This window comes from Papio anubis, chromosome 10 (assembly GCF_008728515.1).
Source record: "Papio anubis isolate 15944 chromosome 10, Panubis1.0, whole genome shotgun sequence".
Taxonomy (NCBI): domain Eukaryota; kingdom Metazoa; phylum Chordata; class Mammalia; order Primates; family Cercopithecidae; genus Papio; species Papio anubis.
This window is the reverse complement of record NC_044985.1, coordinates 63,246,426-63,270,670: the sequence shown is the minus strand read 5'-3', so window position 1 is coordinate 63,270,670 and position 24,245 is coordinate 63,246,426. Positions and strand designations below refer to the sequence as shown.

At 37.1% G+C, this 24,245-nt stretch overlaps 1 protein-coding gene across 11 annotated transcripts in view; it reads left to right on the top strand.

Moving 5' to 3' along the window:
• ZNF385B (zinc finger protein 385B) overlaps positions 1 to 24,245 on the top strand; it is a 417,130-nt gene that overhangs the window by 274,932 nt on the left and 117,953 nt on the right. For 2 of the 11 annotated variants that reach the window (XM_009182548.4, XM_009182543.4), the window contains exon 1: positions 17,778 to 20,452. The exons of 8 other annotated variants lie outside the window; for them this stretch is intronic. The gene's annotated coding sequence lies outside the window, so the exon portion shown is untranslated. Of the gene's footprint in view, positions 1 to 17,777; positions 20,453 to 20,481; positions 21,042 to 24,245 lie in introns of those variants that run through there. One more of the 11 variants, XM_009182544.4, reaches the window with a different exon arrangement.

Sequence of the window (24,245 nt, the reverse complement as noted above, 5' to 3'; positions counted from 1 at the left end):
AAGTGGTTATGAGGAAGTTTTAAAATCTCTCTAAGCCTAAATTTGCTAGTAAAATTGGAGTAGTGAGAACTTACAAGGCATATTTACAGTCCTCTATTAATGAAAATACAGGGTACTTTACTGTAACAAGAGCTCAATAATAAAATGGTTTTCATAAGACAGAGGCTTGTTTCTGTCTCACCTAACAATTCAGAAATGTTATTACAGCTTATTGGGAGTCCAGTCTACTCCATCTTTTTGCTTAGGCACTTCTGGTGTGCAATTATTTTTTACAGGCTTAACTCACTACTACTTATACATTCCAGATTACAGGAAGGAAAAAAGGAGGAAACACACCTTTCTTTCCAAGGGCATGACCTGGAAGTTATCACTTCCACTCATATCCCATTGGCCAGAACCCAGTCATGTGGGCCCAGCTAGCTGCAAGGAATTCTGGGAAATGCTTTCCTTAGCTAGGAAGCAATTTGCTGAGCTCATACTTCTAGTATTTTGCAGATTGGAAAGACAACTAGCAGTGCCTACCATAAGTACCTAGAGTAGTGCCTCACATGGAATAAATGCTCAGCAAATGACATTCTCATTAAATCACCTGGAAGATAATTAGTGTGAAAGGAATAGGTAAGGAGAAACGTTTTGCCAACTGTGACTTTTAAATCACTCAGAATTAAGGATAGACCTTCCTAGGAAACTATGTTTGCATTTGAAAATTGCTCATCTTCTTGTAAATTAAAACACAGCTTTGCAAAAAAATAAGATCTTCTATTCATCCTAAGGAAAATAAGCTGCAGAAGTAATTTTTTTAAGTGTACTAGTTTTTATATGTAACAACTAGTTTCCCTTCTAGTTCAGGAAACTCTAGTAGATTTAGAAGGAACCATGCTTGGTAAAAAAGGAAAGATACAAAGTAAACTGTTACTTATTATTAATGTAGAAATTCTTTTGTTGCACAGTTGTAAATTCTGTAATCATAATTTTGCTCCTGTCTACTCTTTGCATGGATTCAGTTTTAAGCTTTTGCCATAATTTGTATTTACATACATGGGACTGTACCTTTAAGGATCTATTTTCATTTTTCTTGGTTTGGTTTAATTGTTTCCTAAGGATATTTACAGTAACCTGCTGAACTTGGACAGTTTCATTCCAGGGAAAGTAGTTTATACTGAGCCCCATTCATGCTAACCTTGCCTAGGACAGACATTCTTACATTCCATAGGCCACAACTCCAGGTTGTCAGCCCCTCATGTGATTTGTCAGACCACACTGCTCCCCAGCTGGCAGCTCGACAGGTTTCAGTTGGCCCTGCTCTTTGCAACATGATGGGTGAACATGATACCAGCTATATTAGTTTGCTTGGGCAGCTGTAACAAAATGCCATAGACTTGCTTAACAAATTTTTTATAGTTCTGAAGACTGAGAAGTCCAAGAACTAGTCTTCAGCCAATTCAGTTTCTGGTGAGGGCTCTTTTCCCGGCTTGCAGATGCCCCCTTCTCACTGTGTCCTTCGATGTTAAAAAGAGAGTGCTCTGATATCTCTTTCTCTACTTATAAGGGAACTAGCCCTATTAGATTAGGGCCCACCTTTATTACCTCATTTGACCTTTATCACCTCCTCACCTGGCCTCCTGGCCTGTCTACAAATACAGTCACGTTGGTGATTAGGACTTTAAAATATGAATTATGGGGGTAAGGGGGACATAAATACTCAGTCCATAATGCTGGTCTTTCTTTCATTTATTATGGTATCCACAAAGAGTGAGTGTCTTTTCTAGTATTTTCCCTATGCCATTCTGGGCAACCTGCCTAAAATTTCCTATGGTGGAAGATTGCACTAGTGGCTTCCTAAACTCTCTTTTTCTAATGAGATCTCTGGTTTAATGTCAGTTTTTGGACCCGCAGAATACCTTGGGAGTTATAAAATGTTAAGAAATTAAAACGTGATAAAATGATACTTGTAGAGCACTCTGCATTTTTCTTGCTTACATTATTTCTTGAATCCTCATGGTAATTTGGTGAGAATGATTGGGATGTTGCATTGGCTCTATTTCATACATTAGAAAATTGAAGTTTGGAATGTTCAATGATTTCTCTAAGGTCTTAGGAATAATAGTTGATTAACACCGAGATTCCATTCCAGGGCTTCAAATTTCTAAACCACATTAGCTGAATTTGGCTCTGGAGCCACTAAAATTTGGTTTCAATCCAAGTTCTGTCACTTATTAACAGTAAGTGGGCAAGTTACTTAACTCACTAAAATTTCTCAATCTTCTCTGTGACATGCAAATAATAGAGTCCACCTTATAGTGTTCTAATGAAAATCAAATTATATAATACATAGATATAACAAAGCATCTGCTACATAGAAAAATGTTCAAAATTGTTGGTTATTATTTTTAAGCACATATCAAATCCTATTCATTAAATTTAACTCTGAATTTATGTTTTATTGGACTTTAGGATAAAGTATTATTTAAATTATACGAGCTATTGAAAGATCCCCAAACACTTTACAAGTTTATAAGTGTTATAAAATTTATAATATGGATTTTATTGAGATATGAGCATCTTAATTATCAACATCTGTCTCTGTGTATATTTATTTATATATTTATTCATATATATATTCATGCTTGGTCAAGCGACAGATTAAAGCAGTTAACAATTAGCAGATATTTTAAAAAGCTATCAGTTATACTTTAAGCAAGCCAGTGGGATTTTTTAGTTATCTAACTTTGGTATGAGGTCATTTAGTTATCTTGCTTTAGATTGAGGTCATTTTGTTCTCATTAATAAAAGAAGCTGTTTGGTATTCTCAGTTTTTAATCTCACACCAGTAAGCCAGTAACACTCAGTATATGCTAATAATTGTGATCAAAGAAATATTAAGGAAGCAAAGATTTAGCTGCTTGAAATTTGGTATACTGAAAAGCCTAATTAATAAAATTTTCAGTTTTTCTCCACATTAGCCAGGATTTAATCTCCATCAAAATACATATTTTTCTATTAGTCTAATTCTACAAACCCAACATAAGAGGTCATTGTCCCATAGGCTTATGTCAACCATAATGACTGGAAGGTACTCTTTTAATGTTCCCAGATTTATCAGGTAATTTACTGTGTATGTCAGGATAAGGTAACAACATATATTTTAATTTGTTTTGCACATCATTCCTGATTCTCATATGGAAATAATTAGGGAATTTTATGCACTTCTAGATTTAATATGAGTGTGTGTTTATGGATATACAAGTAAGAGAATGTTCAGATTTCATAAAGGAGGTCAAATAAGTTTTTCTCAGGTAGAAGAAACTCTACCAAACCAAGAGTTAAAACACTTGACTCAAAGTTTATTAGCAATGTAAATGTCATTACTTCTGATTTGTGATCAGCTGAACAAACAGTGAAGGGCCACTGTGACTTTCAAGCTTTAGGAACAGAATCTAATGACCTTAAAAGGCAAAAGAACTGTTTCCCACTAGGTATGGAAGTGATTCAATTCTGAGCATCATCATGATTGGCAATTAATAATGCAAATGACTTGTGTTGATCCAAAATGGTTCTCAGTATCTGGGCAGGGCAACTATGAATGTGTATATGAGTGAGGTAGATTATAACAAAATTATTTTCATTCTGTCCCTCATAGTCTCAGAGTGACTGTACACACATAGGTACCACACACATCCTCTAACCATCTTGATTTGGGAGGGCAAGATGAATGTGCCTACTACATTAGTTTGCTTTTGTGTATAATTGTTACAGTTTTAAGATATGGCTTAACTTGTAGTGTGTACTCAGAAAGGAGAGTTACTCATTACCTTGGACATAACTCATTTATTGCCCTTGTAACATATTTGTTTTCTTTTCCCAACTACCTCTTAAGAGCAGGGACCCTGTCTTAGAATGAACACAGGCACTGGTTTGTAGTAGATGCTTAAGAAGTATTTGAATGAATTTATAAATGAATTAGAGCTTCTGAATGGAAGTCTATAGTTCTTAAATGTGCAACATACATAAATATACACATTATCCGAAGAATCTATCAATGTGTATATGGATGCACAAACACACATATACATCCCACATTCAGAGTACTGTCACTAGTTGAGGAAAGTGATTAATGTCTAAGGTGTCTAGCCAACAATAATAGCATATGATTATGTGATTAAGTAATCAGTAATTGTGAAGGAGGGAAAACCTATTTAGATACTTACTGATTGCATAATATAAAAAATGGATATATGTTAGCTTAAAAACATTATGAGAGTTAAATATTATCAGCCTATGAAGAATTGCAGAAAAGCAAACACATTGACATTTATTCATAGCCACCAGTATTTTTTTTTAGTAAAGACAGCACAAACCAGTAAACAATTAGTTTATTCATTGTTTTCCTTACTGTGGCCATAACTAGTATTCATATTATAATTTATTAGGAATACTGACACATAATTATCCAAACGTTTGTAAAAAGCCATTATAGTTTTTTCTGATAAGAATAAGAAGTTTTGCAATGTATAAGGTTTTAATAAACCCTTAAATTAACTTTATTTTTCCCCAAGATTAATAATTATAAAGGAACGTAGGTCCAGTTATCACATTTTCTACCAGAAACATACTGGCATGCATGGGCAATGTTTCTCTTTAAAGTAGATGCTGACACTATATGATTAGAGAATTACAATAATGGGTCTTACAGAAGGAAAGGAACTATATTCAGGTATACTTTTTGGCATATGCTATTAGAGAAACTTTATGTTTCAGTGTGAGATTTATATATCTGATACAATTCAACTTTATATCAAGTACTCTCATTAGAACTAGAAGTAGCTTTAAATGAAAAAAAATATTATTCTACCATCTCAGAAAATAGTTTTGGCTTATTCCCCACTAATTTTGACCTTAAAAAAGTAAGATCCCTTTAGTCCGTCGGGGCCTGGGTGGCCTGCTTATTTTCTCATAGAGGGTTCTAAAGCTTCCTGGACAGTCTTAGGTTTTACTCTATTAGCCCAATGTTACAGGGCTCTTCTCCATGCCATAAGTATTCATTTGTAGATAATGATACTTTCTACTGCCTCAATATATTTTCATATTCAGTTTTCTCCTGGATTCTGGATTCTTTATATCTCATCTGAGGAATGCTTAAAGCCATCTGTTATGAGATTTTTCCTCAAACTTTCTCTAGCAAAAGGACCTGTTTTTATCATAACATACTTAATTAACACCTTGATCAAGGGGGTAAGCAGTGCAGCAGAGATTCCTGGAACAAGATGATCAATTGGACTTACCCTGTGTTTGCTGAACTGCCTGAATTTTATAAGCTTATGTGGATATGGCTTAGAGATGAGATCCAAACACCTCCTGCTTCCTGGTCTCTTCCCTGAATTACCTCTCTGTATTATCAGTATCTCTTGCCAGCAGTTTTCTCTGAAGTCATTATAGACTATATTGAATTTATGAATCATGTTCAAATTTGTTAGTCATTAAATATTTGTCCAGAACTGGATATATGATTGTGTGCTTATAGAAAGATGCTCACAATATAATGCAGTAATTATGGTGATGTGGAATATCTATTACAGGAATAAAGTGAAGGAATACTTCATCCAACCTTAGTGAGTCAAAAAGATACTTCTTCTCTTAATGATGCATAGAAAAGTCAGATTTATGACCATGTAGGCCATAGTGTAATGACATGATGAAGGTGAAGCTCCATGGGCATGGGTACCCCAACTGTCTTGTTTAGGCCACATTCCCAACATCACACATAGATGTGGCTCATAGGCCCTAACCCTCAGGACATTATGTGTCAAATGGATAAATGGAAAAAAAGGATTTTAAGCACAAGAGTGATGTGGTTCACTTTGGATTTTTAGATATATTGTTCTGGCAGTGGCATGGGACATGGATCCAAAGAGATTAAAACTGGAGTGAAGGAGTCCAGTAATGATGTGAAGACATGAGGGTCTGAACTAGGGCAGAAGTGAGTCGCAGAGATGGATTTGAGGCGTATTGGAAGGTTACAAATGTAAAACCTCGTAACTGTGTGCCTGTGGGAAGAAAAGGAGAGGCAGGGGGCAAGTGTTGTGGCAGAGTTGCCATCGTCTAATTTAAAGAATACAAGGAGAGGAGTTATCTAAGGGAAGAAACAAGTTAAAGTTTTTATGCAACATATTATCATTTAAAAGTGTTCCAACCTTTACTTTTAAAATGAACCCATGAGGAAATTCTAATAGATTTTTAATGAAAATCTTGTAGCACTTTAAAATTTTTAACTATCCCATGGGCATTATAGCAGCACTGGGTCAAGAATATAAACTAAAAACATGGGTACCTCCCTTTTAAAAAAACAAAAGTCTTTTAAGAATACCAAAACACTTGGGCATAACTAACACTTATTCTTCATGCAGAAATTTTGGTAGAGAGAGAACTATATTAATTCTTTCCTCCCTTTTGCTTTCTTTTTTTTTTTTTTCTTGATATTCTTCCCCTGGGTCTGGCATTCTGCAGTAAAGTAGGCAGAATCAGCTACCACATGGAGCCTCACTCCCAGACAAGTGGCCTTTGAAAGTTTCTCCTGTAGGAAGAAAAGCTTTCCAAGGAAAGGAGCAATGCTTGCAGGCCAATGAGAATTCCAAATAAATAGCATTTCGACTTCTGCTTCTCAGTCTGGTTTTAACATTTGGTGAGGGGCAAAACAAACCCAACCAAACAAAGTGCTATCGTTCATTTGAACTTAAAGTTCAAATTATGTTACATTTAATTTGTAATCAGATCATTCTAACTATAGTTGAAACATATAATTCTGGTATAGTTAATATTTGTATGAAATCTTGTTTTTATTTTTTTCTCACTTTTTGGCACTGACTTCTTCTTCTACATATATGTTTTGTTATCGCAGGATGAATAAGTTTATTGTCATATCGCAGAGCAAATTCTCCCAGCCCAGATAAATTTGGCTTTCAGCATGGTTATGGGACATCCAGTTGGCAATACCCAGCAGGTATCTGGATATACAGAGCTGAGGCCTGGGGTAGAGGCCTGAGCTCTGAGTAGCAGTCATTGACAGAGAGATGATACCCTGAGAGGCAGGGAGACCATCCAGAGAGGGTAGAGGGCCACCAGCAGAAGACCGATGTTGACATCTGAGCAGCATCAACATACACGGAAATGAAAGAAGAAAGGCAGTTGGAAAAAGAGAAAGCAATTTGATTAGAGAGACTAGAGGAGGGCCTAGAGAGAGAAATGTCCTAGAAGGCAGGGCTTTAAGAAGTTCAAGAAGGGAGGAGTGAGAGAGCAAGTGAAGCAAGGAGCTTCTCTCCTTAGGTAAAGCCCTGACTCCCTAACATCCCTCCTTCCTTCCCTAACATCCCTCCTTCCTTCCCTAACTCTTCAGAACCTTAAGAGAAGGCAGTGGTTAGCTGTTGCTGTGTCCATACTTATAAATGTGCACAATCTATGCTATGTGAAGAATATAATTTCTTCAGTGTACAAGTATGACTTCAGATTAACTTCCTTAGTATTGCTTCCATCTAGTTTGTTTATAGGTTTTGTGGCTTTTAATTGTCTTTTCCTGTAAGTAGCTACAGTTGATTTGACTGTAACGCAAGTGCTTCAATATTCATTATTTTAGTGGTTACCCAGCAGATTTTGTCATTGTTTACTCAGAGATATTTTTTAGCCCACTCTGCTCCTTATTCAGGATAGAGCAGATAAATATCTTGCTCAGAGCCAAACAGGGATACTTTAGATTCTGCTTCCATAGACTTTCTACTTTGTTATTTGCACTGACTCCTAAAAATTATTGAGAAGGATAAACGGAAAAGTTCATTTAATTGTACTGAGTTCATTTATTGTTCTGAGCAAGAACAATACTTCCTATCTGATTAGTATCACTTCTGATCTGTGTTTTATCCACAGAAAGGTACAGTTTTGTTTTTCCCCAAATAGATTGTGGTTTACCTATATTTTCCCTATTGTAAAATGCAGTTTGTGTGCAGGATTCAAACCCCTTAATCCAGGCCTGAGTCATACTTCTGTTAAAGCACCCTCAAATTGTTAATTTTTATTTGCCCATTCCTCATGAGTGAAGAGTTTGTTATGGATCTTAAACAGCATTACAGTAAAGGAGTGATTTTAAAAGTCATTCCTTTTGGTTCACAGGATACACTTCTGTGGAAAGAGAAAATAAGATAGATGTTGTAATAATAATGCTATACTTTTTATCAAGTTGTGTCAGAGCTCATTAATAACCTTATTTTTATGGCATTTTGGCGAGTTTCTTTTTATTCTAGTTCTCGTATTCACTGAGACTGAAATGTAAAAAATTAAGACTTTTATCCAAAGCCACATAGGCAGTAGATCTGAGTAACTTTGGCATTGCTGACACACAACTTGTCTTTTTCCTCTGAGCTTACTTAAAATATTTATGAAGCCCTTGAAAGCTTTCTCATCCGTTTTTTATTTTTCCCTTACAGAGTATTGATGTCTACTTTTTTAACTTCAAAACTTCACATAGCACAATTGTTAAAAAGTTCAAAAGTAACTTTCTTAAATTTAGCTTTTAATCTAAATTTTTTATTTTTAAAAAGCCCTAACTTTACAGCACATAATATAACTAATAAATACAACTAATATTCATCAATATTGAGCAAAATGATAAATTTTACTTTCGAAAAGGTTGTTTTCAAAAAAACCTGAACCTATCATTTAGTTTTATGTTTTTTGGTTTTTCTTTTTTCCTGATAGCTGCTGGCCTCACAAAGTATTGTTAGCATATCAGTTTGGTGTTTTGGCAAAATTAAAATTAAAATTATACTATTCCTTTCATCCAAGTCTAAGTGCTATTGCTTAAAATTTTTCTTCCGGAATTTTTCATGTGAAATTCTTGGAGATTGAGAGAAGATCGTAATTCAGATCTATTAATAAAGATTAATTGCTGCTAGAGATATACTGTGAAATGCATATGCAAAGTCTGAAAAGATGTGTTACAGAAGATATGAGTTCGCCATTCCTAAGTCACTTTCTTCAACTTTAAAGTATCAACATTTATTATGTTAACATCAAATACTTGAGAACAGATTCTTGAAGTATTGATAAATCTGAATTCTTGCTATAAGATTTGAAATACCTGAAAATCAAATACAATGGTGGAAATTCTGCTACTTTATTATTTCTTCAATAGTCCTGGTAACTTTAATGATAGCCACATATTTTAAACAACTGATTATCTTTGACAGAGGAATTATACATGAGAGCCTCATTTAAGAATTCCCTTTATTCATGGCTGTTGTTTGTCTGCCCTTCTTTTTGGTGGTACAGAATAAACAGGGCTTAGTGGGAAGGAGAGGCCCGTACAGTCTAGCACACAGGCCTTGCACCCTCAGTCTTGGTGGTAGTATGGGAAGGTAAAAACCAAAATCCCTGAGCTGGAGGGGTTTTCAGGTCAAGCTTAGAAATAACATTTCCCTCCAAGCTGACCTCTCCTTCTGTGTTCTTTCTCCGTGACAGGCCCCTCCACCTACCCAAGCTGGAAGCCTTGCTGAATAGTCCACTGGATATTAGTCCTGTCTCCAATCAGTTATCAGTTATCAGTTATCATGTCCTCTTTTGTCTGTATTCTTTTCTCACTACCGCCTAACCTTCAGTTCATACTCAAATTGTCTCTCACATACGTTACTACAATGCCTTCTGCTTGAACTCCTTAGCTCTATCAGCCTCTCTTTTCCCACCCAGACTTCGCCATGAGCTCCTCTTGCACATAGACATAATTTATTCTCCAACCACTGATGTTCGTACATGAAAGCTTCAGCATGGCATGCTCTTATTTAAAATCTGTCTTTGGCTCTTTACTGTCTTTAGGACAATTCTAAGCACATTAACCTGACTTATAGGACCTGCATTGGGGTGATCCCAGCTTACCTCTCCAGGAACATTTCTTACCCCAGAGAAAACTTTAGTCAATACTGAAAATCTTTCAATTCAGGACACCATGCTTATTCTGGCTCCAGGTCTGGCTTTATGTGTAGTTTTCTCAAAACATACCTGGATCAGTTCTTCCTCTTCTCCTGTCATATTCCCTTTTGCCTAGGTAAATTCTACTCTTCAGGTTTTCAGCTTGGACCTTACTTTTTCAAAAAAGTCTTACTGGACACCTATGAAAGAATTATGTACCCTCAGCATATCAGTATTTTTCCTATTGCCACACTATCACTCTGTATTGTAAATGTCTGTGTGTTCAAGTGAACCCTTCACAAGGCAGTTAGCTCCATGAAGGCAGGGGCTGAAGGTTTCTGGTCCATCATTATATACTTAACATCTAGTACATTATTTGGCTTTTAGCCATCATTGAAAGTCAGTTGGATGTTTGAATACATGGATTTTTTTATTCATAAATATCTGAGAAGGCCAGGTATTATTTTAGAATTCCTAGACACCTCAAAGTTCTCTGCCAGAACATGGAAGCCCAACTACGTTTTCTGAAAATAGCCACCCTGAGGCCACTCCCAGGCCCACACAGGTGTTGCCCACTTCACAGGAAGGGATCTGGAAAAGAGACCTACACAGGACTTGGAAGTAGTCCGAGGGCGATTAGGGCATGGACTTACAGAATCCCAGGAACCCAGCATGTGGTCTAGAAGGAGGGGTAGGGAAGGCATAGACAATGTGGGCCGATCTCTTTGGCCTAAGAACTGGGTAGGAGGGTTGTGTCTAAGAGCTCTACTACAAGCAGGAGATGATCTGGACTTGTTCTAGAGATTGTACTCCTAGTGTATATTTGTGAAAGTGTAGCATTAGCAAGAACCGTCTAATATTGTATTTGTAAAACCCCATCTGAAAATATGAATAGAACTTAAAGGTTGTAACTGAATCTTTGCTAACTAACCTTTTAATTGTTTGTATTTCAAGACCACATGACTCTCTGTTCTGTCGTGTTCTGGGAAGCAGTTTCAAGTACTGATTAAGAGCACAATGTGGAAAGCCAAAACAGGGCTATGAGTTGTGAGCTGGATTTTGTTCTCAGTTGTCCCTTTGCTGACTATGGAGCCCTGGGCAGAGTGCCTCATCTGCTGAAGAGAGGTAATCGTCCTTCGGGCTTGCAGTGAAAGTATGTGAGGTTAGAGTCTTAAAAAGGCTTAGCTTAAGTAAATGCTCAATAGATCACAGTGCTGTCATCATCATCATAATCACTGTCATTATTTTTACAGCTGTTATTCCTCATTGTCCATAACTATTGTGATGACCTTGGGCAAGTCACATAACCTCTCAGAACCTCAATTTCTTCCTCCATAAAATGAGATATTTGGAGCAGAGAATAACGAAGACTTTGTCCAGTTAAGAGCAAGGACTTTCTGGAGTTCTTTCTCTTTAAGTGTACACTGAACTTGAACTTGACCCCACAAGGTGTGTTTAAATTGTTCATGGAAGTTAGCTACTATGCATGTAATATCACTATATATTCTACTTTAATCAAATGTGGTATGCAAAAACTGAAAAAACCTGGATTAAATATGCAGTTTATGAAACAAGTGTTTGCTTTATAGAAAGATTCATTGTAGAGTCCCTTTTACTCGCAGACTCTTCTAGTACATTAAAAATAAAATTTGATTTAAAAAAAGAGATTCGGTTTGTTTGCAACTTTTCAGAAACATATGCGGACATTTTTAATCCCTTTGAATCACAGAATCCCTTGTGAATTGATTAACTCTGATTCCTCTCTCTGAGAAATAAGCATGGTTGCAAATATTTGCATACAATTCCTGGAGAGGGGGTGGTCCATGGATCCTAATTTAAGAATCCCTGGCGTAAAGCCAAAATAAAGAGAAAACCAATAAAAACGGAATATGTTGAGGATATTATAGGCATTTCTAAATGCCAGCCTCCAAACACCTGGCTCTCTTCAGAATCAGAGAAACAAAGAGAGAACTACCATTTATTGAACGCACACTGTGCCAGACACTGTGTTAAGCATTGTATAAGTGTCCTTCCCCTTCCAAATCTAAAAAAAGACAGGTATTATTTCTGATGAGAAAATTGAGGCTCAGAGAATAAGCACTTCTGCAAAGTCTTTTCACTATTAAATGGTAAAAGCAAAATTTGAACTGGGGTCTGACTCTAAGGCTACATACGCTATGATAAAAGGCCCTCAGTTCCTTCACATTTATTCCCAAGCCCCCAAAATTTTTATTAAAGAATGGATCACAGAAATGTACAGATTTTTCTGCCTTAGTGAACTCACAAAGGAACCAGCTTCATGTTGAGAGCCCATCGTTTCCGCCTCCCATGTTCTGTGCCATCAGAGCTCAGAGGACTTGTAGGAATTGTATGTTGGTGTTGGGATGGGGCAGGGCAGCAGAGAGCTGAGAGATGATGGACTCTCTTGGCTGGACATGATTCAAAAGTTCTGATCCCCTACGTGCCCAGTAAAGTTTTCCAGCTGACATCTGTATTAAAGAGTTGTCAGCTGAGGAGCAGAGAAGTGTCCAGTCAGACTCAGAATACCTCATTTGCCAAGTATCACATGAGAATAGTGAGGACAGGCCCCATTTGGAAAAGACCTGCTTCTAGGAAGATTTATTACATAGGGGTCAAGTTGCATAACATGGGATATGGTCAGGATAGTCAACTCCTCCTTGACTCATTCACATTTCATAAGACAGCTAATCTCTTCAAAAAGGAGGGACTAAATGAGGAAATAAATGAAGGGCCTTATATGAATGACAGAACAACCTAAGTCTTATTGGAATTCTTTCTTGGACTATGTCTATAACCTTGGTGCTATAAGCCAATATTGACCTTTCTTCATAAACAGCTTGACCCAATACTGTGCAGAAAGCACTGTGCTTTGCACACTTAAAGACCTTATATATTAAGGTGAGTTCTGTGTCCTCATGTTATAACCTGTGAAAACAGAACATTTGTGGTGATTTGGGAATATGCTCACAAATACATTTTTTGTTTCAAGTCATTTTAAGATATGCTATCTTATCACCTCAGCCTTCACAACATGTCCTAGAAAATTATGCTGTTTTCACAGTGATATTAAAGGCACCGTGAGATTTGGTATTTGATTTAGATTTTCCTCATGATTTCCCACGTGATATAGAACTGCTTCATAAAGTTACTTGCTGTGAAGTATTTCAGAGCCTTATTTGGCAGTAATCAAGAAGATACTACTTAAGAATGTTTAAGAGTAAAATATGCATATTTAGGAGTAACTGACATCTGATAAGCAATTTTGCTTTTATGCTGTGGATGGCACAAGAGATATTTTACTAGTGTAAAAATGATACCTCCTTATATCAGCAAGGCAGCATAACATAGTGGTAAAAGTATGGGCTCTAGAGCCAAACTACATGTGTTTGAACTGAACCCCAGCTCTGATGCGTGTCTTCTTCAGGATCTTGGGGAAGATATTTTGTCTTTCTGTGCCCTGTTTCCTCATGTAGAGAATGCAGGTAATAGCAGGTTCTTCCTTTACTGTGTTAATTTGAAAATTAGGTGAATTAATATACGTAAGTGTATAGAACAGTGTTGGTGCATAATAAATGTTATGTAAGTGTCAGATATTGTTATACAAATGAGTAAAGATGACTAATAAACTCTAGGTGTTAGATGGTTTAGAAAATAAGTTAGTTTATCCTCAGTTTAGGATAAGTCTTTAAATAGAGTTTTTCTTATCTTGGTCTCAAGAAAGTTTTAACTAGGACCTCTGCCATTCCTTCCGTCTTCTTTTATCAAATCTGAATATCAATTAATGGCTTCACTGACATCTGTGGGCTGAGGATCTTTATGTACCTGTGAATAGAAATGCGTAGTAAGTTTGATAGATTTCAATTTGACAGATTGAATAAATACCATTTCTCACACATACTCAACATATTTTTGCCAAATGTATGTCAACCCTACTGTGATAATGAAATACCACTGTACTTTAAATGTTGCTAACTTCATAACGGCTTTGAATATGGTCAGTGAATACCGAGAGAAAAAATAACACTAATACTATGTGAGAAGTCCTTGAAACCATTTGATGCTAAAATAGTATCTTCACATTTGAAAATGCTGGAAAAGTGTGGTCATTCATTCATTCAAAATATGTATTGAGTACCTACCATAGGCCTGGCCCTGCTCTAGAAACTGGGAATAGAGTTGTTACCCTTGTGGAGATGATGTTTTAGTAAGAGGAGATAATGAACAAGTAAATGAGTAAAACATGGTCATTTTAGAGACAAATAAGTGCCATAAAGTAAATAAAACAGAGCAGTGTAATAGAGGGAGGGGCTCACTGAGGTGATAACTGAGCTGAGGCACAACTGAAATGGGAGCAGCGAGTTTCATGATGAGGGAACAGCAAAGGCAAAAGCCTGAGATAGAATGAATGTGATGTGTTTGGGAAAGAGAGAGGAAGGAAGCTTAGATCGTGGGGGCTGGGGAGGAGAGGCAGTACTCGGTGAGGTTTTGGAAGTAGGCAGGGGCTTAATTAAACATGTGTTGACTATAGGCCATAGCAAGGGGTTTGATTTTATTCCAGGTGCTGTGGGAAGCTGTTCCACTGGAGTGACATGATCAGATTTGTATTTTTAAACAGTTTGCTTGGCTGCTGTGTGAGAACCAAATGTCAGAGACCATAAGTGGTCCCAGAAAGATCCCTTAAGAGCCATAAGATCCCTTAAGAGCCCTTAAGATCCCTTAACTGCAGTTCAGACAAATGTTGGTATCTCAGACTAGTATGTGACAGTGACATGGACGGAAGCAGGAAGATCTGCAGCCTATGTTGGAGGTGGAGACAACAGGACTTCCCAATAGTCTGGATGTAAGTGGAAGCTAAGGAGGAATCAAAGAGTCACATATTTTAAGGTCTTGCTCAAGTCCTGCCTTCACAGTGAAACTTTCCCCAGCTATTCTAGCCCACTTTTGTCTCTCCTTTGATTGCAGTGGCTGTTGAGCTGACAATATGTGCAAGGCATTGTTCCTGGTGCTTAGAATACATTCGTGAATGAAACAAAGCTTCCTGCCCTGTGGATGTTATGATCTGTCCTGTACCACTTCTTCTATATCTGTGCCACTAATTTACATTAAACTTTATGTGTCTTTGTATTAGTCTCTAATTGTTTTTGGATATATTATTTTTGTTCTCTAAATAGAAAAGCACCTTTAGGACCAGTGACCTCAGTTTTCAATTTACTATAATGTCTAGCTTAGTGATGGTGGAAGCAAAAGTAACAGTGAAAATATGTTTGTGTTTTTTCCCCCCACAGATAGCTTGTTTCTAGGTTTGCCTGCTGCTTTAAATAAGTAAACTTGTGAAAATCCAAAATTGCAATTCAGATGACTAGAAGGGCCATAATTTTTTCATTAAAAAAGATTATGGGCCTGGCACGGTGACTCAGCGCCTATAATCCCAGCAATTCGTGAGGCTGAGGCGGGTGGACCACTTGAGGTCAGGAGTTCGAGACCAACCTGGCCAACATGGTGAAACCCTGTCTCGACTGAAAATACAAAATTAGCCAGGCGTGGTGGCTGGTGCCTGTAATCTCATCTACTCGGGAGACTGAAGCAGGGAGAATCACTTGAACCCAGGAGGCGGAGGTTGCAGTGAGTCGAGATCACACCACTGCACTCCAGCCCGGGTGACAGAGTGAGACCCCGTCTAAAAAAAAAAAAAAAAAAATTACTCACTCAAGAGTTACTCTAAAGTAACAGTTCCCCTCCCCAGTGAATGTTATTAAAAATTTGTCAACAAGTCATTATGCATTTGTCAGGGGGATTCGGATGCAGGAACTGAAGCTGAAGAATCAGAAGCCATAGTCCATTTAAAATTAATCCAAAGTGAAGACATGAAAACTATAATTTAGAATTATAAATTAAAAATAAAATTATTTCTGAGTGTTCGAATATGTGGACTTTATAGTCCATTTTCTACATTTACAATTTATAATCGACAGTTATAAATTAATTCTTTAACCAGGTCACATTCATCCTGGCAATGAAAAGTAACCATTCGAATATACAACTAAGTTGGCTTCAGAATATGGCTTTCTGAGTACGTCTTAAAATATAAAAAAGAAAACAAAAGTCATGGCTTTATGTTTTGCAAGGAAGACTGAGTGTCTTCATAAACACTCATAGGCTATTGACTCCTTTTCAAGACCCCTTATAGTAGGATTGGCATTGAGGTGCTATTGCTAATGCAATGCTATATCTTACACAGCTGTCCTGCAGGTTAATTAAGCTTTCGAGCTTAATTAATTAAGCTTTTGACTATCCCAGGAATTATTATTTCCATGAAAAATGCTTCCGGATTCTAGAGTACAGCCTTTAAGCCAAAATTAGGAACATACTTCATTTATAAGAGGTCTTAAACTTGTTTCTGTAATTCTCATAATCCATGTACTCTTTGAAGATGATCATAATTATCAATGAGCAATAAAACCTTTAATCAGATCGTATGCAGCAGCACAGTTCTTATATTAAAAATACAGATGCCCTTCCCTTACGCCTACATTCACAACACATTCATTAAGTGCGTTCTCTGGGCAGGGCCCTAGACAAACAGCAGTAAATTAAATCTGGTCTCTAAACCAGAAGAGCTTAGAACTCTTTGGGGAAGAAGACACATGCACAAGTAATACACAATCAACAGTCTTAAGTGCTGTAATGGAGATGTAAATAAAATGCATTGCAGGTTATCAACAGTCTTAAGTACTGTAATGGAGATGTAAATAAAATGCATTGCAGATTCTGAGGAAAGCAAAATGCTTTCTTCTGAAAAAAGAGGGAAGGCTTCCTGGAAGAGATAGCATTTAAAGTGTCACTTGAAAATGGAGAGAATTTAAAAGGAGACAAAAAGGGAAGAGCATCCTGGAAGGCATGACGGCATGAAAAAAAGTGATAGAACTCAGAAAGTGTGTATGTACAAGAACCAGCTAGTGCTTCATGCAGTGAACATTCCTGTAGCAATTACCAAGTGTAAGGCAATGCCTAAGAGGCCAGAGACAAAAAGAAAAATAAGATATGGGGCCTGCCTTGAGAGATAATTTGGATTAATAAATCTTATAAAGTGTGAGAAAACAGTTTTCATTTAAGTTTGAGGATAGTGTTGGATGCTGAACTGTGGCATTGGAATTGGATTCTATGGTGATAGTAGTAATAATGCTCACCATTCACTAAATCCTTCAGGTCTCTAGCCACCATGGCAGGAATTTACGTGTATTATTTCCTTCAGAGCTCCTCAAGAGATATGATTACTATTTTATTCCTGCTTGTCATCTGAGAAAATTGGGGCTAAGTCAATTAATTTATGTAATGTTTCCTAGCTGGTGAGTAGCAGAGTAGAGATTTAAACAGGTGTATGGTATTACAAAGCCCGTAACTCACTGAGGCGAGCCGCAGGAGATGTTTGAGTAGGATAATGATTGATTTAAGCTGTTCTTCTTAAGAATTCATTTGAAGGTCGTACCTGCCTGTAATCCCAGCACTTTGGGAGGCCTAGCAGGTGGATCACCAGGTCAGGAGATCGGAGACCATCCTGGCTAACACGGGTGAAACTGCCTCTACTAAAAATACCAAAAACTAGCCGGGCGAGGTGGCGGCTTCGTAGTCCCAGCCACTGAGGCTGAGGCAGGAGAATGCATGTGAACTCCGGGAGTAGCGGAGCTGGCAGTGAGCTGAGATCCGCCACTGCAATCTGCAGCCTTGATGCATAAGAGGAGACTGGCTCAAAAAAAAAAAAAAGAATTCATTTGACTACAAGGGTAATATAATGATTACAACAGTGCTTAGAACAGCTAATGAGGACCTAAATGAAGGTAATGGCAATGGGCATGAAAAAGGAAACGAGGTGGACAGATGTCATAAAACTAACTGGATTCAGGGACAAGGAAGAGGGAGAAGTAATATACAGCTTCAAGTTTTAGGGTCTGCATGTGACGAAGTAAAGACCAGCAGAGAAGAAATATCCTTTAGGGAGTGAGGTGAGGGGATAGGGGCAGGGAGGCTGGGATAAGTAGTTTAATTTTGTACAATCAAACTTGAGGTGCCAATGGGATGCAGGTGGGAGGGAAAATGCAAAAGTTGGGGTTAGAAATACAAAAGCTGAGCTTGGAAAAGAGGTAATTTAGAAATGGGATTATATTCTACCGGTGGTAGAGAGGTCAAGGAGGACCGATAGAGGCCTTCAGAACCCTAGTTTTATTTTGCTAGAGAAATCATAAGCCAGATTATAGTGCTTATGAAGTGAGGGGATAATAAAAAACAAAAACAAAGGAAGGGTAGGCTACTCTAAAAGAAGTTAAAAGGTAAGAGCAAGTAGTTGGTAGACTAAGAGACTAACAAGAATGAAGCAAGTTTTGTTTCCTTGAGAATGGACTGACTAAAGAAAGATGATGATTGATAGGGTAAGGTCTTATAGAGAGGGCAGGGCTGCATTAACTCAAGGTGATGACTTAGCTAGGTAAGAGATGCCTGGTGCCTCCTTTGGATCCATCCAAGCTCTTCTCATCTTTTAGATAACCACTTAAATGTCACCTCTCTGTGGAGCCTCAGTCTCTCCTGTAGTTTTCCCCATAGAGGCTTAAGTGTTCCTTATCCCATTCTCCCACTGTCTTAGTACATACCTGCACTATGGACCAGTGGTTCTCAAACATCAGCATGTTTCAGGTCATGTAGGGGGCTGCCTAAAACACAGATTACTGGGCCTCATCCCCAGCATTTATGATTCTGTAGATCTGGAGCGAGGCCTCAGAATTTGCTTTTCTGACAAGTTCTCAAGTGATGCTGATGCTGCTGGTCTGAGGACCACACTTTGTGTACTACTGAACTAAACTGAAAATACGTGAGGTGTACAAATAAAGAGCTTGGGAGTTCAAGGATGCACTAGTATTCCAGATCTGGAAATGTTCTAGAAAAAATACTCCAAGAATCAGTCATGATTTAACAGCAGGTAAGAAAGAATGAAATACTTCTTCATGAAAGAATAATATTTTGAAGAGGCCATCAGCATAATCTCTACAGAGCAGAGGTTTCTTAGGGGAGAGCTATCATAGATGAAGACTTTTTTTAAGTGAAAACCACAGCCATGACTATAATTATACTGTAATCTTAAGGAGTGCCCAGTTGTTATTTGGAGGGAAATAAGTATAGAGCTAGCATACTATGTTCCATTTAGAATATTATTTTGTTATTATTCATAACTTAGATCATTGAGACTGGAAAAAAAATGTACCATTTTTAAGAGCTGGTTTTATAATTACCATTTTGTCTGCTGCATCTAATTATTCATTTAGGTTTACCTGTCCCTGATAGTTACTGTCCAAATCTGACATAAGCAGATATACTAAATCAGGACTTGGATGAATATAATTTTTTCTGTACGTCACTAAAGTGTTGGCTGTGGTTAGCAAATGTGCTAAGTTGCACAACCAAAGGTGCAAAATCCTTCCTGACATTTGCAAGCTTCAGTCATTTCAAGTTTCTTTTATTCATTCAAATGCCCACTAAGCTAACTCATCAGTATCAATGACAATCAGCTTAGCATAAGCAAAACAACCATTCAGTCATAGCCACACTGTGTAACATGGATATATGAGATACTTTATTCTGACAACATGGTCAGATGCCACTAGATGCAAAGTTAAATTAATTAGATATGAGAGTAAATAATAAATCATTTTAGTTCCAAGCATGTATAACTTCAATTTTACCATAATACCCCATATAACTGAAATTAGGTTTCTGAGTTGAGATGTGTAAACACACCTATTAATTTTATCAACATCAAATTGACATCTGCTCTAGTCTTTTTGAACTATATGAATCTTTATTTAAAACCTAGAATTCCACAGGAAAGGAAACAAATCCTTCAGACCTAATAGAATGCAAATAAATTATTCTAGTCTAACAGAATATAAAGTTTGTTGTGAGAATGCATTTCTCTTTGAAATAAAAAGCAATTTTAAAAGATATAGTTGCCCACCTAAGGGGGAATAATCCCTTGACATATAAGTGATACTGAAAATTCCAAATTGTTGGGATAAGTAGATATTTTGAGAGAACTGAATTGCTTTGTTAGAAGGGAGATATGGGTGTCAGTTTTCTTTATTTCCATTTTACCATGACAGAGTGGTAGTTTTTGAGTAGCTGGGAGATACTCAGAAAAATTACGTGAAAGAAAGCCACTTGTCAGTCTTTTAGGATATATTTGGTTCTGTGTCATCAGAAGGTATTCTGCCCTCTCCCTGGAATCAAGTTGCAAACACGATCCTCAATAGTAATTAGAGCTAAGCGGCAATTACAGGACGTATGATTTGTTCAGAAGCACTGCCTGCCGGCTGTTTCCTGGCACCACATTTCACAGGAGCACCAGGTTGAAATGATGGAATTATTTACTTTTAAATGTAACATCTCATACAATGCTCAAATGCAGATGTGAACGTGGACTGTAACCTTAAAAACGAAGGTAAGCACTGCTAACTGACCCACATGTACACCTTAAGGAACTTTCTTATGAAATATGTGACAAAAATATAAAACAGGTCAAATGAATTTCAGAAAAAGATAAAAGTATCAGAATTAAGACAAATAGAATTTGCTAATTTTGCAATTCCTTTCTCTAATACTATCTTGATTTTCCTAGCCCGTTTGTATTTCAGTTGTACTATTGAACCACTGTGCTAACTATAATGATGAGGTAACTAATTTCCCACATTTCTTTAAGCTTTCAAAGTTTGTGTCAGAATAACTACTAGGTAAAAATGAGATTCATGTTCAATCCAAGTATGTTACAACTCTCTCTCCTTTTTAACTTCTTTTCAGAAAGTATATTTAAGCTGATGATTATACATGTCCAAGAATCCACATTCAGATGGACAGAATAGTGGCTGGTAGCCTGTAATCAAATTGAGTGACGTGGGTGATTTACACTCTTGTCACATGATTTTTATGATAGGCACCATTTCAAGTTTTAATGTTCCATCTAGTTCACGTCAAAGCTCAATGGTTTCGTGTTTGTTTAGACCCTTGGGCATAGAAATCTCTCTGGAAACCAGGTAAGTTTAGCTTCTCAAGAGGGAGTATTGTCTGTTATAAGAGTAGGTATAATTTGTATGTATACAATAGTTACTTGTGAAATTTTCATTTCTATTTTAATGTTATCACTTTATTTTCCCCCACCTTTTATTTCCCCCACCTTACTCCCCACCTTTTTTTTTTTTTTTCAGTTTTACCATTTGTAAAACATGAATAAATATATTATTAGAAAAGGACTTAGGAACTCTTGGCACAGGAAGATGTTTTTATCTCATAGTCTCCAGTGGAATTTCAGGTGGTTTGAAAAATATTGAAACAGCATTGACTTCTTTTATTCTATCTTATTCATGGGTTAGAAGTATAAACACTGAGGGTTCAGTGGACTTGCAAAAATGAACAGGTTAAAGCCAAAAATGCATTAATTTTTCCAAGGTCCTTGAGACGCTGATGTGTGACCTCTTGGCAGACAATGTTGCTCAGTGGAGTTATTACATACCTGATTTAGAGAAGATATTTTCTACTGCTAGATTCACTGTGGCCTTTGTTTTCTATGTTTGCTTTTCCTAGAATTATTTATCCTAAGCATCATTTTCTTCATCAGAAAAACATGGGATGATCATAAGCCATGTAAAGTTTAGAAAACTACTTATTGTGGTGTGTGTAAAATATATGTAAAAAGCTATTAATATATGTAAAAGCACCTTGTGCTCTCCAGTGAAATGGTATAGTATTTGTATAACCCAGGACACAATGATGAATTTCTGAAAAAATATACCATAAAATTCTATGGTGCACTCAAGTTTCTAACTTGTCCCTCGCCTTCACATGGAAGGCAGATACCATCGTGGGAGCACGTAATAAAAACAATCCTCAGTTGTTGCAACTGAAGTGACTACTGGAGACAGAACTAGAGATATGGTCTAATTTAATTGTTACATCTTGTCACAGGGACAAACTTGACCTGATACTACAATAATCTTGCTATTAATCTTTTGATTTATAGAAGCAAATATTGAAAACAAAACCAATACAATGTAGTTGCAAAATAAGGCAAATGACAAATTTTATGAGTGCTTTCTAGTTCCCTGGAAGTATTATGGTGGGAGCCAAAGACAAAGAGATGAAAGAGACACACAGATAGGTACAGAGATGTACAGAAACACAGAGAGACAGAGACAGAGATGTCACATACAGGAGAGAAACAGGAGAGATGAGAGGCAGAAAAGACAGGTGGGAAAGAGGGAAACTATGGAAAAGAGTGATTAGAGAGAGTTCGAGAATGTTGGTGTTAGAGAAAAGGAGACAGAGATACAAGTCAATCAAAGTTTGGAAAGTTGTAGAGATTGTGCAGTTTTGGAACTTCGGGTTCTTTTGCATTTCTTTGAGCTGGAAGCATGCTTTCTCAAGTTAAATACATTGAGCACCAGTTCCATTTTTATGAATTGTGTACTTTCCTTTGGTGTCTTTTAAAGCAAAGGGAGCTTAACAGTCTGTTTGAAATTCAGAAGAGACCACTAGTTAAAACAAATGTCTTAAAAGAAAATATTTCCATTCCTTTGTTGCCTTATAAAGCAAATCATTGAAAAGGAAAATAATGAGTGCTGTGTGAAATGCTCTACTTTCAGTGGGACTTCTTAGGAAAAAGTCATTATGGCCTTGACTTTTGGTGTTCATTACTGGCATAGGAGGGAATCATTTGGGGAGCCAAAATGAAATTCCATATAAAGAATATTATTCAGATTTTAAAAAGAAGATCCTACCATTTGCAGCAACATGGATGAGACTGGAAGACATTACGTTAAATGAAATAAGCCAGAAAAAAAAAATACTGCATGATCTTTTATATGTAGATTTTTTTTAATGTCAAATATATAGAAACAGAGAATAGAAAGGTGGCTATCAGAGTGTGGGAGAGAGGGGAGTATGGGGAGATGTAGGCCAATATAGGCAAAAGGTAGAAAGTTGTAATTATATAGGATGACTATATCTAGACATCTAAGGTACAGCATGAGGACAGTAGTTAATATTATTTTGTATGTTAGAAAATTTCTAAGAGTGGATTTTAGGTACTCTTACCACACACACAAGTAACCAAGTGAGATAATGAATGTGTCAAATTGCTTTACTCTAGTGATCACTTCACTATATATATGTACATCAAAATATCACGTTGTACACCATAAATTTTATATGATATTTAAAAAAGAACCTGACAGTCAAATTGTAAAGCAAAAATTTTGATGACTATGTTAAAAAAAAAAAAAAAAGAAAAGAGAAAGAAATTTCATGTAAGAAAGTCTGGTACAAAGTCAGTATAATAGTACAAGAATAACATGATGCACAGGACCAAGGCAGCCATTTATGATGAGTCCCTTCATGTGTAGAAAATGCTTGGGTGTTCATTGGAGATATTTTGCACATCGCTAGTGCCCCAGAAGCTGCCTACCTGACTGAAGCAAGTAGTATCAGTTTCTAGGATGTCAGGACAATGGCAGAGTTTCAAGAAGCCAGGCCAACTATCGGCCCAATCTGTTAAATACCCACTAGAGACCTTTTGGAGTACAAGCATTCCCTGGGTCACAGAACATTCCATGTTTCTCAGGAAAAGGGTGAGCTCACATTGTCTTCCAGTTGCCCACAGCAGTGTTTGAAAAACTTAGATGCTCTGCTTTACTAGGTTGTTCCTGCTCGTGCAGTTTTTGCTCCACTCCATTTTATACAGATTTCTGTCATACAATGAAGAGGTGAAAGGGAAGAAAATCATTTTAGGTGTAAGATATTAGGAAATTTCAAACAAGAAATTGCTACTAATTCTAGTCCACTTTGCAAAACTAAGCCAAACGCACTGCTCTTTCTTCCTTCTCCAGATCATCCCCTCACCATTTTTTCCCATTGTAGCTCCAATTTTACCCCATCCTCACAGTCTCTGCTCACTCTGACCCTGGCACGGCCAGATCAGGCACCCCATACCAGGTTTCCATGGGGATGGAACAGGGGCTTTCATGCTGCTTGCACAGCAACCTTGGCTGCCAGATGGAAACCATCTCTGCCGCTCCTGGGTGAGAATGGCTTATTTGCTGATGGAGGACCAAGAGTGGCCTTTTCTATGATGGCCACCATGGCTATCATACTTTACTAGAATTTGTTATGAACACTCTATAGTGCATTATAATTCTGGTGACCTTGGGATACCGGTGCAAAAAGGGTTTAGAGCAGTTTTTACT